This window comes from Narcine bancroftii, chromosome 7, assembly GCF_036971445.1.
Source record: "Narcine bancroftii isolate sNarBan1 chromosome 7, sNarBan1.hap1, whole genome shotgun sequence".
Taxonomy (NCBI): Eukaryota; Metazoa; Chordata; class Chondrichthyes; order Torpediniformes; family Narcinidae; genus Narcine; species Narcine bancroftii.
In genome coordinates, this window is record NC_091475.1 from 6,842,554 (window position 1) to 6,860,109 (window position 17,556).

The 17,556-nt window shown below is 38.2% G+C and overlaps 2 protein-coding genes across 5 annotated transcripts in view; one reads left to right on the forward strand and one right to left on the reverse strand.

Moving 5' to 3' along the window:
* cmss1 (cms1 ribosomal small subunit homolog) overlaps nucleotides 1-17,556 on the reverse strand; it is a 222,481-nt gene that overhangs the window by 173,754 nt on the left and 31,171 nt on the right. The window lies entirely within an intron of this gene.
* Nucleotides 1-17,556, forward strand: part of filip1l (filamin A interacting protein 1-like) — a 154,900-nt gene that overhangs the window by 133,801 nt on the left and 3,543 nt on the right. The gene's annotated exons all lie outside the window — the stretch shown is intronic.

Below are 17,556 nucleotides of genomic sequence, written 5' to 3' on the forward strand. Positions count from 1 at the left end.
ATGAGTAGGGTTACAGGTCAATTGGGTGGCAATGGCCTGTAACTGTGCTGTATAATCTTTAAAAAAAAAAAAGATATGAGATAACTTTGTCAGATAAGGTCAAGGAGAATCCCAAGAGATTCTATGCATATTATGTGCAATAGGGTAACAAGGAAGAGAATTGGTCCTCGAAAAGAAAAAGTTGATCATTTATATGTGGAGCCAAGAGAGATGAAGCAGCCCTACATGAAAAAAAATGTCTATGTATTTACCATGGAGAAACTCAGGAAAGCTATGACATTTTGAACCATCCAAATTATCGAAGAGGTGCAATCAGTCTTCAAGTGCTTAAAGGTGGATAAGTTCCCAGGGCACGATCAAGTGTATCACTGAGAACATTGAAGGAAGAAATTGCTGGGGTCCTGGCAGAGATATTTGATTCATTGTTAATCACAGATGAGGCATCAGAAGACTAGGATGTTGATAATTTTGTGCCTTTATTTAATGAGGGCTACAAGAACAAGACAAAGAACTACAAGGCCAGTGAGCCCAACATCACTGGTAGGAAAATTACTGGAAGGGATTCTGAGAGAAGGACTTTCCTGCATGGAGGAAAAAAAAATCAACAATGGTCAGAATGTAAAATGTAGTCTGATTAATTTAATTGATTTTTTTTAAGAAATAACCAAGAGGATTAATGAGGTCAAGTTGATAGACATTAACAACACAGGCTTTAGCAAGGCCATGGTAGGCTGGTCCCGAACATTAGATCATGTGGGATACGAATTAGCCATCTGGCTAATTAGTCAAATTGATGGTAGTTAGAGTAGGAAGGTAGTATGAAAGAGAATGGTTTTTCAAATTGGAGATCTGTGGCCAGTGGTGTTTAGTTCATCGTCTACATTAAGAATCTGGATAAGAATAGTTAATATGTTTGCTGATGACATCAAAATTGCTGGTATTATGGACAGCAATGAAGATGATCTCAGATCCAGAACGGGCCAAGAAATAGCAGATGGAATTTAACTCGGATAAGTGCACAGTGTGGCATCATGAAGTTAAACCCAGGCTTGCACAGTAAATGTTGACAAACAAGAATATAGTTTCCTGAAAGTAAATACATGGATAGCCAGGTCAGTCAGGGCACTGAGTAAAGGGTGAACAAAGAGTCTTGAAGGACTCAGAGGGACAGGCAGCATACATAGAGAGAAGTGGTCAGTCACATCTTTGATCAGGACCCATTATCACATCTTGAAGAAAGGTTTAGAGGGATATGTGCCAAACACAGGCAAATGGGAAGGCTCAGGTAAACAACATGGCCAGCATGGATGGAGTTGGAACAAAGGCCCTGTTTCTGTGTTGTATACTCTATGGCAGTTACATTTGTGGGGATGGACTCAGTTCACCAGTTATGCTACAATCTATTATTTCAAATGATATTTGCAAAAAAGATTCCTACAAGTTAACTGTAAATGAGCAAGGCACATCTTAATTCATCCCTTCAGAAAAGTTTCCTATATTTGAATTAAGCTGCTTGTTCAAAGATTTCTAGGTTCAAGCCTCCAGGTCTTCCTGCAAGATCACAATTTGCAGAAATGTACAAATTACCACCATCAGCATTAGATTTATTCAAATAAAGGTACAAGTCTCTACCTAACTTATGCTTGTTATTAATTATTAACCGAGGTTTAATGTTTCCATTTCTTTGCATCTTTTCTCCAAGATTTCAGTTGCTACCTTTCTTTTATGTCTCTGATTTTTCCTTCGATACTGTGGCAGCAAGTGTGGCAATTCCAAACACACTTCACTCTTTGGACCACTTAAAAGGTAATTCTCCTATATCACCAAGATTATCGCCCAAGTCAAACTTCTTACTTATTTGTACATATGTTGCTATTCATTTGTTACGATTTAGCCTACAAAAAAAACTGCATTACAGAGATGTAATGCAATTTAGTGCATCGACTCGAAAGGCCAACATGGCCTGTTTCCGCTCCGTAAATGGTTATATGGCTATGGACTTTGGAAAGCAAAATTCAAGCATCCATTATAATCTATGAAGTCTTATGGAAAATTAGCAAGTGGTATCACCAATATCAACTTTGGAAGATCATTATTGACCTGCAGGAAATTGACTCATCGAATGCACAGATACATTAACAATGTAATGTTCATGAAGAAAATGCTCATCTTCCTTTTCAAGTGAAGTTATCACACTGAAATATAACTAAGAGACTTGACAAACAAAAACAACTTGCCCTCATCACCCAAAATACATCTGCAGAGCATCAGCACGCGCCCAGCAGGGGAATCCAAGCCATCGTACCCACTTGTCTCACCTACTCAACTTTCCCAGAATCTATTTTTCTCATAAATATTTCTGCTCATTTTTTTAAAAATTTCTCTTTATTTTCACATTTGTTTCCAGTAGTGAATAAAAACATTCAGTGGAAACTGAAAGAATATAAAAATTTGAGCACACAAACCCTTTTATTAATCTTCTTATAAGCTCAACTGCAGTTAACCACATAATGTACAATATTATTCTATACACAAGGGAAGAATTTTAGGCAAGGTACTAAACATAAGATATTGCTCACACCAGAATTTCTTCCATCATAACATAATTTTGCCTGTGGCTTAAAATGATGTCAGAGATATTTCTAGATAATACTCTCTTACTTGTGTGTTCAAGCCTTGCTGTCTTATAACCTAAATACATTCACTGCTCTCTTTAAAATCACTCCAGCATTGAAATCACTTAGTTAACTTGAAGCAAAGACAACAGACCAACTTTGACAACTATAAATATATCTCCAGATTTCTTACATAGCCTCAATGAACTTAGAAACTAAATTAAATTCATATCCATACAATAAATCTTCTGTTAAAACAGAGTATTTTTTGGTTAAGAAGTAAAAGAACTCAATAAAACCATTAATAACTGTTCCAGTAATGACACAGCAATCAATGACAAGAAGGAAATTCTGTAACCTAAAGCCTTCCGCACATTCTTCTTGGCTGAGAACTGAGCAGACAAATACATTATTTCACAGAGGCTTAAACGTCAGCTGGAGCCAAAGAGCAGTAATATGCTTCCTAGTTCTGGCTATCAGAGAACTGCAGTCAGACACTTCAGGTCTGCACAACAGAGCACCATATATGGGTAATGATCTGACGTAATGGGCCATTGGCTAGAGGATGCAAAGAGCACATCTCTCATTGTTTGGTGTTTCTGTTGGAATGTTCACATCGCTTATGAGTGGAAAGCTGAATCGCATCATCTTGTTCCCTGAGCGCTTTTATTCCCACAGAGAAGAAATGGAACTTCAGGCTTCAGATAGAGGAGAAACGATGTTTTGAGTGGTAAACTTTTATTTTCAAAGTGCTTCTTTAAAACTTCCCATTAAACCAGAATTGCAGCTGCCAAAATATGCTTTGTTCTGCAGTTGAACCCTCATAAAACCTAGTTTAGTTGTGAAAAGAAATGATCCTAGCCTGTGGGGGGGGGCGGGGGGGGGGGGGGGGGGGGGAGAACTACAAAGGCAAGGATATAATTTTAGCAGAAGTTAAAGTTATTTCTTTAAAAGAGTAGGAAACACCCAAAATGTGCATTTAACTTGCTTATGAATGATTTTAGTAATTCATTTGTTGATATGACTGCCTTTCAAAACCATACAAACTGACAACTCAAGAGAATTTTGTTAAGTTTAACTAGCAATGGAAGTCATCTGTTTTTTTTTGTTTTAATGGAAATTGATCAGTCATGTACCAAGGAAATGTTCACCTGTAAACACTCAAGATTGTTTTTGTGTGCTATTGTTCGGTGACAAACCTTTTCAACATAGTGTGGCACGTTTGGTCATCTTCCTTTAAATTCAGAACATTGGACACTTTTGTAATTGATTGCCAAATGTACAGGTCTATTGATTTCAGAAACAAGTTCATTTCCTGTCAAATTAGCTGGAAATTACATTTTAACTTAAGAGCAGCAATCACCTTCCACAAGTGTCTTGTTGCAACTCCTCCGATCCATGTTCTTAATTAAGATAATGCTGCAGATAGTTCTCCAGTTCCTTTTATAATGCAGATGTGTTTCATAATGCTCTTTATAACAAGCAGCAAATTTTCCAGAGAGATTTGTTCAAGAAAAATTCTATCAAATCAGGGTTGAAATTAACTTCCTCCATACATACATAGTAAATATTTTTCAAACCTCGTTAATATTGATTAGCTTGGGGGATTCCATGCAGCTTCTTGTGAACCAAATAAATTTTAAATTCAACAAACAACCTGAAGAAACTCAGTGGGTTGAGCAGCAGCAGTGAGAGAGAAACACTTCTGGCCGAAACCCTTCGTCAAGACTGAGACTTAGGTTCCAGCCTGAAGCCAAGTTCCTCCTGCTGATGCTGCTCAATCAGAGTTCTTCCAGCAGATGGTTTGCAGCATATGCATTATTCGATCTTAAATTTAATATTCAGACCAATAGAACAAATATATATTTTCCTTGGCTGCTTTTCATTTTGCATGCAAAGTAAGTTTTTAAAGCAAAAAATTCCTTTTAAATTTTGCATTAATGTTTGTAAAAAGTTACCCAAAAAGAGCATGAAAGGTGGGTCTGTCTAATTTAAACATCAGTGTTCTAAGTGTCGAGTAAAAGTCACTTCTTGTGATGGTAAGCATCCCTAAGTTATACATAGGAACAGTTCACTGAAAAGCATTACATTTGGTAAGCCTATGGTTTGAGCATAGTTTAATTTTAGTGGCAAAGATTACAATTTTTGATATCCTGCTACTAATCCATGCTTTAAACAAAAAAATGAAAAAGATGCAAGAAATTCCCAGTCACAAGCAAAAACTGAAAAGAATTTATTAAAACTAACATGTACCACCTGAAAATATAAACAGAACAACAAACAAGGATTAGCTGAGAAACTCATTAAAAGGATGTGGGTATAAATTAGTCGCTGATAACAGAATCTACTTTTGTGATCTAATTCCTCATTTTGTTTTATTAAATACAAATCTGCAAAGATAAGAAATGCGCAAGTGACACCAAACCCTTTAGTCAAAATGCGATGGGTTCTTTTAAAACCAACAAGAGATGCACCTCAAGTGCTTTCTCACCCTTATTTTGAGCAAAGCCTTTAGCATAACTGAAGCCTGACAACGAATTTTCGAAGTTGTCATTCACCTTGACTCATGATGGAACATTGTAGACTTTGTCAGTCCAAGTATCAGCAGTTGTGGAGAATCTTTAGGAAAAGAGGTTTTAATAATGTGTTTGCTTTCCTCTGACCTCGCTAGTAGTAGTGAAGTTGTGTTGAGAAGACGCCACACGAGGGAAGAAAAGTTCAAACGAAAGCAATTATTCAATTCAAACAGCTACATAAAGAGCGACTGGGAAAAAAGGTCACTTGAATAATGCTTAGATGGTGACTTACTATTGAATAAATCAGAGTTGTTCATTTCCTAGGAACTTGTATTATCCTTTACAATCTTGGAAGGTGGATGAAGCAGATGCAAGGCGGGGGGTCACATTTTCTTTCAACTTGATAAACTTTGTGAATAAACTGGGGTAGACCTAATAAATGGTCTTTCCAATTATTAAAAGGTCTTAAAAAGAAAGATACAGAGAATACTTCCAGCAACAGATCAGCATGACCAGAGATTTTCAGTAATCAGGGATAAACCCCATGAAATCCAGTAAGGAAATGAGCCTAAACTTCTTTAAACCAAGATTTGTGAAATGGTGGAATTGGTTCCCAATGATTACTAGTTTATTGATATAGACAGCACAATGTACAGATGTCCCAAAATTCTTTCTTGCTGCAGCTAAACTGGTCCTTTTTTCTTTTCTTTGGTTTGGCTTCGCAGACGAAGATTTATGGAGGGGTAATGTCCACGTCAGCTGCAGGCTCGTTTGTGGCTGACAAGTCCGATGCGGGACGGGCAGGCGCGGTTGCAAGGGAAAATTGGTGGGTTGGGGTTGGGTGTTGGGTTTTTCCTCCTTTGCCTTTTGTCAGTGAGGTGGGCTCTGCGGTCTTCTTCAAAGAAGGTTGCTGCCCGCCGAACTGTGAGGCGCCAAGATGCACGGTTTGAGGCGAGATCAGCCCACTGGCGGTGGTCAATGTGGCAGGCACCAAGAGATTTCTTTAGGCAGTCCTTGTACCTTTTCTTTGGTGCACCTCTGTCACGGTGGCCAGTGGAGAGCTCGCCATAGAACACAATCTTGGGAAGGCGATGGTCCTCCATTCTGGAGACGTGACCCACCCAGAGCAGCTGGATCTTCAGCAGCGTGGACTCAATGCTGTCGACCTCTGCCATCTCGAGTACTTCGACGTTAGGGATGAAAGCGCTCCAATGAATGTTGAGGATGGAGCAGAGACAAATACACAAAGAAAACAAATAGATAATATTCACAGTTATCCCTGTGTAAGAAAAGTGACTTGACAATAGTGCAGACAGTCCTTTTGTGGTGTCCCAATGGCATGGATGTATTTAAGATGAGGCTACGCAAACTTCAACAAAAGGCGGCAATAGAATATTACAACGATGAGCTAAGATGAGAGAAGATGGATATTTGAGTGGAATATATACGCTGCAATGAACTGGACAGTTCCTTTGTGTAAACCACTGGTAATCCTACTTAGTCCTAAGTAACATTCAACAATGAACCAGCATGTTTCATAATATGTTCCTGCTTTCAATGCCATTAAAATCAAACAGGTTACTAAGATACAGAGAGAGAGATAAACTCTTTTGAAACATCGAATGCAATTGTGCTTCTCCCAGACTTCAGAGGAGTTCTGAACAATGCATGCAGGAAAATAATTCAAATCATTAGATTGCAAGAACTAAATGCTAGCTATTGTCCCCAGTTCAATTAACTTCAAGTAACCTTCTCTTCACAATATTAGCCTACATTTATATAATTTACGAAGTAAACAATTTGTAAAAAGAATCAAAGTGCCTCAATTAAGTTGACCAATCCTCAGAAACATTTAATATCATGCCAGTTTTGTGCTAAAATTCTAGTCTATCATCTAGCAAATTCAAAATTTTCTAGTTTTTCTTCATTATGAGCATCTGATCCCAAAAAAAACTCAATTCTGCTGATAAAAAGGTCCAACAAAATTCAGTCAAAATATTAAACTGGAAACCATTTATGGAAAATTACCATTTTCTAGTCAAAAAGAATGTTCTATAAAATGAACAGGTCACATCCTAGATCTTTCTTGAAAGTAGTAGTTTGGAGGACCGCTCATCCCACGTGGCTTAACAATCAAACATAAATAATATTATCCTATAACGTTTGTATTATAGGACATAAAATATGAAGAGAGAAAAAAAATGAACTGCACAAAAGTAATGATTAGATTCATCTAATAAACTATTAATTTTAAAAAAACAAGTGGCTAATTTGATTAAACCTGATTTATTTCAATGCATTAAATGGCGTGTGTGCATGCGCGCAGCCATTTGCAGCCAGTGGCTTGCACGATCAGCTTCTGAATGTGAATTCTAAAAAAAATTCCTCAAAATATTTTTTTAATTATTGTAATCATTTTCCAACATGGTAACTTTATTCATACTGCAACTCTTTATTGTGCAATTATTTTTAGATAAGTAATATTCACCAAGCAATCATTAAAACTCCAGTTGCCTTCAGTCTTTTTTAAATAATGGGTTATACAAGTTCACCAAAAAATTAATATTTTTCAATACAATCATAATTTACAGCACGATTTGCAAGACAAGGATGTGAAAATATTAGACGGCTCCTAAAATCAATTGGTTTGAGAAAATTATAATACTTCTTTCAAAAGTCAGAAAAAATGAACATAGTTGAAAACTGTACAAAGAAAAAAAAAGCACAAAAAGATTACAACTAGCAAATTGCTTCATTCATTGCTTTAGTTACTTGCTTCTTCAAAAGCATTTGACATTTTCTTCTGAATTTAAACAATTCAGATCAACATAAAACAAAATCTTAAATTGGGGAAAGTCGTGAACTGGAGAATAATTGGAAAAGTGGCAGAGAAAAGCAATACTTCAAACTTCAATAGTTACCATCATCATTCAGGAGGAATTTGTACCTTTAAATGTGACTTGACCATTAAGTCTGTTCTTCATATTTAATTTGTGAGAATTGGATTCAACAACTTTTGCAGACTGATCAAGATGATATAAATGTTCCAAAGTCCATAATACAGAATCAAAACACACATACAGCCTTGGGATTTAAAACTGTATTCTGGTTGGGAAGCTAGCCATTCCTCTTGCACTTAATCACCACACTGGTAGTTTCAGGATACATCATCTAGCAGAAGGGAAATAGCACGTAGGCCTCGTTTAGATTGCAATTTAACTCCAGAACAAGTCTGCAAAATCTTCCACTCTGCCCACTGTTACAACTCGATCTTGTAAATCTCAAGGCCAGGAAAGTAAAGTTTTGATGAAGTGATCTTCCCAGCTTTTAACATGTTAAATGATAAAGGCAACTAAAGTTTCATTTTCTCAAAGGTCTCTCTTTCACGTTACATTTATTTTCCTCTTCTATCAGCCTCTGTTTTAAAAAGCATTCACTTTGAAAGTTTCTTCCCAATGTTCTGAGGTTGAATTGCTAATTGACCCCAGAACGTCAGTAAAATAACTGTAATGCGAACCAGGCTACAACCATCTACTGAAAACATGACATCACTTGCAGCCAATAAGCAACAACTACTCCCTTCTGGGAACATTCTTCTGACAGCAGGTTTTTCTCTTTTAATTTTATACAAGAACACTAAAATTATAGCCGCACTTCTAAGACTGCTTGGTACCCTCTCTACTAATGCCTCACTGCTTATATTTTTGCTCACTGTAGAAGTTGCAGCAAGGAACAAATCAATGTCATCCAATTAATGCTTCTGTTACAAACCATTCATTGAAAAGAATGTTTGAAACAGAAAGGCTTAATTGAAGATGTCTTTATACGATGAGATTTAAATAATGTTGAACCACACATGATAGTAGTTCAATTAATTTAGAATTTATTTGTACTGTACCTTCCACTGATTAAATAAGTATGACTTTAATGCAAACTGTTGAATTTTTACGTGCTCTAAAGTATGCATTTCATCATCAACACAAAAATTTTTAAATTTTTTTTTTTTAAATACTGCACACCACGGAGTATGGCCAAGTTTAATCTTTTCTCCTTGGAAGATAGAGAGTTGGCAATCATTTCAGTCATTCGTGAGACACTAACCCCTTTTGAAAGTTCTCTTATTCACTTGATCCTGAATGGGCAGGAAGAATCCCACTTAGAGCATAATGAGGACATGACTGCTTGGGAGGAGCAGTGGAATCACTTGACGCAGAATCCAACTTTAAACTGGAGGCAGAGAATGTGACATCCCCCAAAGCAGAATACGTATTGCAAAAGGAAACCAGTGTCAAGTGTTATTTTTTTTCTTCCTTGTAGGATTTGGACAAGAAATGCTTCTCCAGCCACCACAAGGAAGGTTTAGAGCCCTTTCTTGCTCAGTTTAAAATCTTTTTGCATTGCCCCAACCACACAGAGCACAATTCCTTGGTCCTGTCAGCAACATTATATTGCTTGATAGGTTTTTCTATTCTTCTTTCTAATGCTGGCCAGATGCCACTTTTCCACAGTCTCATGTGGGACACTGAGTATGCAGATGAGGATTTACAGTGAAAATCTCCAAGGACACATGTTGAGGGAGTCTGAAAAATTTTCTCTTCCCTTGGGTCCCTGTCTGTGAGTCTCCTAATTTGGGGTAAAGTTGGACTTTAGAATCAAATTACAGGCAAGGGAACAGAAGGCACCCCCATAATAAATAAAACATTTTTTTTTTCTCACACTCATTAAAATTTTGTCACTAAAATAGACTTTTCTCAATCTCCCAAGACAACTAAAAGTCAAAAATATTTTGGTTCTGCTAAATTATCATCTATTATAGGCAGGAAAAAGAGAATTGTTCATTATTTCAGCCAGTGCCTTTCTGAAGTTTGCTGAAATTTTAGTACTTTATTATGGGCTTTGACCACCAAGTACAAAATTATAATCAAGTAAATGTACATGTATATACAATGAGGATTTCAGAAAAATCAGAAATCCTCAGTTACCCGAAAATTTTTCTGAGCCGAACTGACGACACAGGTTGAAATTTTTTTGGAATTTTGGAAAAAAACTCCAAGTAGAATTTCGAGTTTGATTTATCTCATTTTGTTCAAGATGTTTTTTGGTGAGAATTAAACAATATTTTTGTGGTTAAAAGGCCTTCCCTTGTTTGTTGTTATTTAAACACTGTGATTTGCTGTTGCTACTGGGCTGTTTTTAAAAAAAAATGTCCAGTTACCCGAAGATATCGTTTATCCAAAATAGGGCTTGGTACCGACCATTTTGGAGAATCGGAGTTGTACTGTATATAGGAAAACAAATTTTAAAATTTCAATTCAATTACCTTAAACTAAATTTTGTTTTGAGCCTTGATGTATTCCCACACACAAATACAACTATATTTGCAAAAGCAAACTACGACAGGTGCTGAAAATGTGGCGGAAAATGAGAAACCTGCAAAAATGTTCAATAGGTCAAGCAGTATTTGTGGAGAAAGAATCAGAGATAATATTTACTTAAATGCATCAGCTGAATAACTTGCTGTGCATCTTGCAATCGTCCATATAAATCATGTATAATATGCGTAAAAATATGGAAAGGAATTAATCTTTTATCTTCAAGTTGTGAAAACTAGCCAGTGATCATGATGAATTATTACAAAGAGGCTCCATCTTTGCAACTAGGTGGGCTTGCCAAATTCAGGTTTCAAACTGGAAGTCATCAGAGATTAATATTTCCTTCATAGAGTTCAAAAACATGTCTGATCAAATCCCAAGGCATGCTTAATATTTATAAATACATTGAACAGGCAGGCCTCAGCCAATTGCCATGTAAAATTCTAGATACACCACTTTAAGAGGATGTAGAGCAGATTTATAAGAATGACATGAGAGGTGGGGAACTTTATATGGGGATAATAAAAAAAAATTTGGGATTGTTCTCTTCACATCAAAAGTGAGCAAATCAGGAAGAATTTGGTAAGAATATATTGGTAGAACTACTTTTTTTAAAAAAAGATACTTGAAAACCAGAAAGGTCAAATAACATGATTTGCAAACAAGGGAGAGATGAGTAGATAAACTATGATTACTTTAAGCAATTGATTTACAACTTCACAATTATCATAGCAAACTATGATCTGCACAAAAGAATTCTGAATACTTTTATAGACATAGAATTATGGGACATAGCCTCAAGATACAGAGAGGAGATGAGGAGTAACTGCTTCTTGCAGAACAGTAGTGAGTCTGTGGAATTTTTTTGCCCAATGAAGTGGTGAAGGTTGCCTCATTAAATGTATTTACGACACACATAGATTCTTGAACAGCAGGAGAATTTAGGGTGATGGAGAACAGGCAGGTTAGTGGAGCAGAGCCCATGGCTAAATCAGCCATGATTTTATTGAATGGCAGAGCAGGCTCAACAGGCCAGATGGCCTCCTCCTGTTTATGTTTTTACCCTACGTTCACCCCTGCCTGCAGAATTTGTTCCAACTCTTTTCAACTTCTCTTTGGGTTCTTCTCACTTTCTTGGAAATGGGCCTGAGGTATACCTGCCTTTTTGACAGATGCAAGGAGCAAATCCTGCTCCAAACTTACTCTGGCACCACAACCCAACTCTTTCTCCAGTGCGTCAAGGACTACATCGATGTTGTCTCCTGCAACTGTGCAGAACTCAATTTTATCAACTTCTACACGGTTCTCAAATTCACAGATTATTTCCATCAATTCTCATCCCTGTCTGAACCTCCCAATCTCCATCTCAGGAGCCAATCTACTGACATTTATTTCAACCACCCCCCCCCCCCCCCCACCAACTCCCACAGCTACCTGTACTGCACCCCAATGTCTTGTGGAAGGATGTAATCCTTTCCTCTAGCTTCTTTGTCTCTGATACCTAAATACCATTTTCTACTTGAAGACATCAAGAAACCTGGCTTTCTACCCACCCCCTATCTGTAGTTGTAGTTGATAAATCCCTCACCAGCATCCCCTCCATTTCCTGCCTTTCTCCTCTCACTCCGCCTCCCATTTTACAGAATTGGAGTTCTTTTAGTCCTCCCATCAGCCTCTGGTTTCCCACTTCATTCTTTAACTTTTGTCAGCTGCACAACTTGATCCTACCACCAGCCACATGTTCCCAACTACACTCCTTTTGGCTATTCATAAGGTCTACTCTCTCCGTGACTCGCTTCTTCTCTCCTCCCTCCCCACCCATTCCTCCAACTCCCAGGCATTCCACAACAACCATTGGACAAGCAGTCCTTGCATTCCACACCTCACCTCATGCAGGGACCACTCCCCCTCCCTTTCATAGTGCCTACCTTCCTTCTCCTTTCTCATTCCTGATGCAGGGTGTTGATTGGAAGTGTCATCCATTTCTATCCATGTTGCTTGACCCACCGAGGTCCTCAGTTGTTTGCCTTTTTTGTACACGTTTTTCCCCCACCAAAACCTTAATTTTTTTTTAAAATCCCAAACTTGGGAAGCAAGAGTGAACTATTGCATGGAAAAGGGTGACTGGCAGGGTAATTCCAAAGATCAGCTAATTATAAAGTTTGTTAAAACATTTTTAGAATAAATACGCCTATTTAAGTGTCCTGATTAAGAAGATTGTAATTATCAGACAATAATATCAATTGGAAATATTTTGGAAGGAAAAAGCCCAGCCAAAACACATGTGACTTTAAGTGGATTAATACAAAATTATATTCTTGGACAGGGCAATAAAAGCAAACTTTAATTTGCAGGACACAGAATAGAAAAGGATCTGAAGGAATGAAGCAACACACCATCTTAAGTATACAGTGAACTGAATAGAGTGTAGAGCTACAGAAGTAAATGACCATCATACAGATTGAAGTATAGGAGCAGTTTGTCTTGAGTCAATAAAATATTTTCATAAACACTACCTATGGAGATAACAAATGTCAGGAGGCCACTTTGTGCCATGGAAGGAGGAAATGGATGCTCAAGAAGGTGGATGAGGTTCCTCTCCTGGATGATGTTGAACTTCTTTGGAGGTTCAGCAATTACCTATCCAATTGGAAAGCATTTATCACACTAGTTGTGCTTTGTTTGTGGAGGGAAAACTTTTAAAATGAAAATTAATCAACAGACTGTGGATTTCACAAGTATTTATGACTGGTTGTAATTGCCCTTGACAGACCCAGTTCCCCGAATTACTGAAATTGATATGAAAAGATGAGTGTATGCTGCAGTGTATTAATCTGACTTCTTCTGATGGGACGTATAGATATATATATATATATATGGTCCAATTCAATTTGTGTGCTCACAGGCCATGGATGGCAGGGGAATCAGTGATGGTAATTGAGTAGAATCTCAAGGGGAATTGTTAAGTTCTCTCTTACTGGTTTGGCCATTTCCTGGCTCTTGTCCATGACTGAATAGGTCCACGTCAGCACTTTGCTTCATTTCAGAAGTTTCAGAATGAAATAAATACCATGCAATCTTGGATAAGCATCCCTAATGACAGGTTTATCACAGACAGATGGCATCAATAGAATTGATGTGGCCAAGCTGAAGACACATTCCTAAGGAACTGCAGGAATGAATGCCCGGTTGCTGAGATAACCAGCTTTCGTAAACATCACCCAAATATGAATCTAGTTAGTCTAGAATTTTCTACTAAACTCCCATAAATTCAGTTTTACCAGGAGCAAGTTGCCACACTCATTGAAATTGTCAAGTGAAATCACTGTCACTTCTCCTCTGGCCTTGTTCTTCCCCCCCCCCCCCCCCCTCTGGATACCTGGACCAATGTTGGAACCAGATAATATCTGTGGAAACCTAACTAACCACTAACAAATAACACCTGGCATCACTTTGCTGATGAACAGTTAGCCAACAGTGAGGAATTGAAATACTTGCTCTGCATTTTGTGCACAGGACACGCCTGGATAATTTTCCACTGTATTCCAAAATACTACTGAATTGTTTAATTGTGTACAACCAGTCACAATCTTGGCAAAATTGTAGAGATTGGAACTAATCTGCTGGCTGTGAGATCATTAAATTCTCTCATGTTTCGTATGCCGTTAACATGCAAGTTATTCTGTGTCATACCTTCACCAGATCAAATAGTCTTTATGTACATCTGACGTTTGACAGACTCTTCTGCATTGAACTCTGGTTGGACACAGAACCAAGCCCAATTTGCCCAGTTTTAAATTGTTGGATCTGTTCTGAATTCAGGCTACTTAGCCCAATCATTATGCTTAACAACACATTAAATAAGTTCTCTTCCACAAGTCTTAGAAACAGTCTTTGTACTCTGAAGTGGAAAAATGTGTTTGCAACAAGTAGATTGGCATAGTTGATGTGATTGAGCTTGTACTGATCAAGATCCCTTTATTGGTCATGTAATAGTACAGAACATGTACTATTACATGAAATTTCCTTCAAGCTAGACAAAGAATCACCATTAGTGTTGATCTTTTCACCCACTTCAAGCCGCCTTTGTAACTGTGCCTTCCGAGACTTTGCCATCTCAGTCAGTACAGTAATACCAAACTACTCTTGATGATGGTTATTGAAATTCCCACTGAGACAGCACCCCCATTCAGTGCTTCTTCTGAGAGCCAATTTGCAATCTTCCTGCTCTAATTGGGGTTTTAAGAATCAAAATACCACCTTTCCTATCATTTTGCGATGAACCAAAACATTTAATTGGGCAAAATGATTGGGATTGTAACAACCTGACCACAATGTTGTTAGTCTAGTACCTAAAATTCTGCATTCTTTTATTCAGATTATTTATTCACCAACTTCCTCCTGTTACTACACAGCATTTAATCATGTTGTATTCAAAAAAATATTACTTTATCTTCAAATTGATTTTCTCCACCATTTTGTAACTCTGTTCCTTCATATTGCCCTATCTGTTTCATGAATGAGGATAATGGACGCCATTTTAATTATGAATGTAGTTTAGGTGTTTACCATCACAATATCCAACATTTTCCCTCTCAAAGCTGCCTGGTGGATAACAAAATTATGTCACCAACATTATAATGTAGAAAAATAAGTACTTAAGAATACATTCAGTTCTTTTTTCTTCTTTGGCTTGGCTTCGCGGACGAAGATTTATGGAGGGGGTAAAAAGTCCACGTCAGCTGCAGGCTCGTTTGTGGCTGACCAGTCCGATGCGGGACAGGCAGACACGATTGCAGCGGTTGCAAGGGAAAATTGGTTGGTTGGGGTTGGGTGTTGGGTTTTTCCTCCTTTGCCTTTTGTCAGTGAGGTGGGCTCTGCGGTCTTCTTCAAAGGAGGCTGCTGCCCGCCAAACTGTGAGGCGCCAAGATGCACGGTTTGAGGCGTTATCAGCCCACTGGCGGTGGTCAATGTGGCAGGCACCAAGAGATTTCTTTAGGCAGTCCTTGTACCTTTTCTTTGGTGCACCTCTGTCACGGTGGCCAGTGGAGAGCTCGCCATATAATACGATCTTGGGAAGGCGATGGTCCTCCATTCTGGAGACGTGACCCATCCAGCGCAGCTGGATCTTCAGCAGCGTGGACTCGATGCTGTCGACCTCTGCCATCTCGAGTACCTCGACGTTAGGGGTGTGAGCGCTCCAATGGATGTTGAGGATGGAGCGGAGACAACGCTGGTGGAAGCGTTCTAGGAGCCGTAGGTGGTGCCGGTAGAGGACCCATGATTCGGAGCCGAACAGGAGTGTGGGTATGACAACGGCTCTGTATACGCTTATCTTTGTGAGGTTTTTCAATACATTCAGTATAGATGAACAAAATGCCAGGAGTGACATTTCCAACAGTCCTTCATAATAATATGGTTTTGAAGAAGATTTGGCGAGTCAAGTTCTCTCCAGTGTTGAAGGACTATCAAAGAATAAAAGAATACTCAGTTCAGCTGACATCCCTATGTAATATATTGTAGGTGGTAGAAAGGTTCTAAATTCTTGGGCATACTGTCAAGTAAAATATAACAAGTCATTTGAGTAAACTTTACAATAGATGAAAGAGGTACATTTCAAGGAGTATCTTAAGAGACAAGATAAAGAGGTTGAGGGCAATTCCTACTGGAATACTACATTTAACTCTAATCAATGGTTACAAATTTTTACAGGTTTCAGTCCATTTGCCATCTGCTTCTAAAACTACATTACGAAACATGATAGGCTGCAGATGCTGTGATTGTAGTAAACACACTGAAATGCTGGAGGAACTCAGCTAGTCTTTCCAGCATCTATAGGAGACGAAGATATAATCGCCGACATTCCGGGCTTGAGCCCTTCAAGGAAGAATCCGAAAAGGCAGAAGCAGGATAGATCAGAAAGTCTCAGAATTCAAACAATGAGGGAGGAATCCAGAACAACAAAAGGTGTTAATTGGATAAAATAAGGAATAAGGCAGAATTTATCATGTCTGTGCAAAAGAAGACAGGGAATGGAGAGACGACAGGGGAAGTAAGGTGTGGGGGGTTTAAACGAAAGCCAGAGAAGTCAATATAAATGTCATCCGGTTGGAGGGTGCCCAGTTGGAAGACGAGGTGTTGTTCCTCTAATTTACAGGTGGTCTCAGACATGATAAATTCCATCTCGTCCCTCATCATGTGCAATTAACACCTTTTGTTGGTCTGGATTCCTCCCCCATGGTTTGAATTCTAAGACTTTCTGATATATCCTGGTTCTGCCTTTTCTGATTTTTCCTTGAAGGGCTCAGGCCTGAAATATCAGTGATATATTGAGTCCAATTCACACTGGCACTTTAACCCAGTAATTAACCACCAATCTACCAGTTCACATGCCGGTGTGAACACTGTCAGATTGCCCCAGGGATGAATCATTGCTAAATCGTTTTGAATTGGCGTACCAATTAGCTCAGTGTGAAAGGGACAGAGGGTATGAAGCACATCATCGCTGGATGATGGGCACCCTTTTGCTCTGGTATGCCGGGTGGTGAGCATGAAAGGGCGCAGAGAACCAGTTAACATTGGTCCAGTGTGAACGGCAAAAATGCTACTTTGAACCTGTTTGTTGAACTGCCAATTTCTCGGTTTGCCACTGTGAAAAAAGCTTTTGTCTCCTATGGATGATGAAAAGACCAGCTGAGATCCTCCAGCATTTTGGTCTGTTAACCAAAACAGCATCATGTCGCATTAATACTTCCTCCAGGCTCCGTGCTTAAAATACAAATGACCTCAAGTACTGGTGTGTCAAAATAAAAAGTAGATGAAATGACTGTTTAAAACTTTATGGTGGAACACTGCAAATATTTGTAGGGAATGCATACTAAAAATGTCTTTTTTATTTAAATTGGAAATCAATTACACAGGCTGAATGCAAATATGAACAGAACAACTTGGGTTATTAGACTCCAGTGTCAAGTCTCTGTGAGGACAGGTGTTGATATTCTCAATTTTTATTTCATTACATATAATTAATTGAAGAGAATCATATTTTAATTC